Consider the following 2,135-nt stretch of genomic DNA (forward strand, 5'->3'; position numbering starts at 1 on the left):
GTGCCCAAAAATGGGTCTTAGGATTTGGACTTGGCTACATAGCCTGAATTCTCTGGAACATTTCCAACTCTCCACTGCAATTTCCATTCGTCCCAAAAGTACAACAGCCAACAGTACCTATTAAAAAGGCTGTTTGTGCTTGGCAGTCTCTGTCCTAAACTTACATCTAAGTAAGAGGCCAAGAAATTGCCTGAGTAGTGAATCAATTGATTGGTGGAAGCAGCTGGGTTTCCACCCAACTTGGACTTATAACTTGTCTCTGAGCCTCCTGGTGATGCAATCTAAAATCCCTATATTCAGCAACCCCAGGAGTAGCACTGTATTTGCCTGCTGACTGTGTCCTCAATAGACCCAGAGCCACCGAGGGAAAACCCAGCCACTTTTCTTTAATGGTATCTGTTAAGCCCTTGCTATGTGCCAAGCACTGTACTAAGTGCTGGGGTTGATACAAGACAATCAAGTTCGACATAATCCCTGTCCCACAAGGGACTAACAGTCTAAATCCCCGTATTTACCAATGAGGTAACCGAGGCACAGAGAAGTTAAATGACCTGCCCAAGGTTACATAGCAGACAAGTGATGGAGCCAGGATTAGAACCCAGCTTCCCTGACTCCCAGGCCCATGCTCATTCCTCTAGGACACGCTGCCTCTCAATGCTGCTTTACCATTCTATGTCTTTAATCTGCATCCTGGCTTTTCATCCACAGGCCCTCAGGAGACTATCCAAAATAGCTACCAATCTTGGAGAGAAAAAAAACTCTTGGGTTCAAGATATCCGTGTTGTCTTTCCAATAAGTAGCACCATTGCTTAAGTCTGTAATCACCATGCTGAATAAATACTTCACTGCTTTGTCATGAGTGCTTGTTCTGAAGGGGGATAGCACTGTTTGACTAAGAGATAATGCCAGATAACATCTTGGGGTCATTAATGAACTAAGATGCTCTCCAGTAGAATGTCAGCTGGTCAAATTTCAAATTGGATAATTCTATCCCACTGCAGTGTCAGTGAGAATATTCTTTACTTTCTGACCTGTACTTCTGCCATGCATGGTTAAACTCAGGCTGCTTTCTGCTCCACAGGTGTGAGAACTGATCCCTGGATATAGCACTCAAAGTTTATAAGGCATCTTAGGATGCATCAAGCCAGAAGGCCCTCAATAAACAAAAGACGGTCATATCAATTACCGTTTCATGATGTCAGAGAACTCAGTGGGAGCATGATGGGATTGGAACTGTGTCAACAATTTTCAAATTCAAGAAGGTCCCCGGCAAATATAAAAGCAGTGTTAGAATGATCCCCATTCTGGAACCTGGGACTCCACTACCAAATAAAAGAAAATGTAAAATATGTACACTAATCTCACCTAGAAAGTTTACCAGAGTTATCCACCACTTTTGCTGAAAAGTTAGAAGGGAACAGGAAACCCTCAAGGTTGGCATACCAATGTCTCTGTGCTCCTGTGATCTCTATTTCATTTCCTTTTCTAGAGCATAACAATACCGATTTTACTTCACCCAGTTTCAAAAGCAAAAGTATTTCAACATGTCAGGGGTTCTTGTCTTGTCTTATGCCATCGAGTCTTTCCAACCCATAACGACACCACGGACGCATCTCTCCCAGGACACCTCGCTCTCCACCCGCAATCGTTCTGGTGGTGTATCCATAGAGTTTTCTTGGTAAAAATACGGAAGTGGTTTACCATTGCCGTCTTCTACACAGTAAACTTGAGTCTCCGCCCTCGACTGTCTCTCATGCTGCTGCTGCCCAGCATGGGTGAGTTTAGACTTGTAGCAGATTGTCTTCCACTTTCTAGCCACTGCCTCAGCTAGGAATGGAATGGGTAAGCCTCTGCTTGACTCTCCCTCCCGTATGCGAGACTGGTAGAGGACTGGAGACTCTCCAGGTGCGACCCTGAGAGGGGTAACAGGGGTTACCAAAGGGTAAACTTCATATCTGGTCTAATAGCACTTGAAATGCTGTCATTTTCTACTGCCTGATCGGAAGGTAGTCTCATCGTAAACCTATCCATGGGTCAGCATTCATCCCAACATGCAACTTCATACTTCTGATGAGGTTGAAGTCTCATGTTCTGGTAAAATCTATGTGATAGACAACTTCATTTTGGTTTACTGA

The 2,135-nt window shown here is 44.2% G+C and overlaps 1 non-coding gene across 1 annotated transcript; it reads right to left on the reverse strand.

Moving 5' to 3' along the window:
* Positions 1-1,785: 1,785 nt before the first annotated feature.
* LOC114815399 lies at positions 1,786-1,923 on the reverse strand. Its single transcript, XR_003763162.1, has one exon. It is a non-coding gene; the product is annotated as a small nucleolar RNA SNORA7 (small nucleolar RNA).
* Positions 1,924-2,135: the final 212 nt, after the last annotated feature.

This window comes from Ornithorhynchus anatinus, chromosome 11 (genome assembly GCF_004115215.2).
Source record: "Ornithorhynchus anatinus isolate Pmale09 chromosome 11, mOrnAna1.pri.v4, whole genome shotgun sequence".
Classification (NCBI taxonomy): domain Eukaryota; kingdom Metazoa; phylum Chordata; class Mammalia; order Monotremata; family Ornithorhynchidae; genus Ornithorhynchus; species Ornithorhynchus anatinus.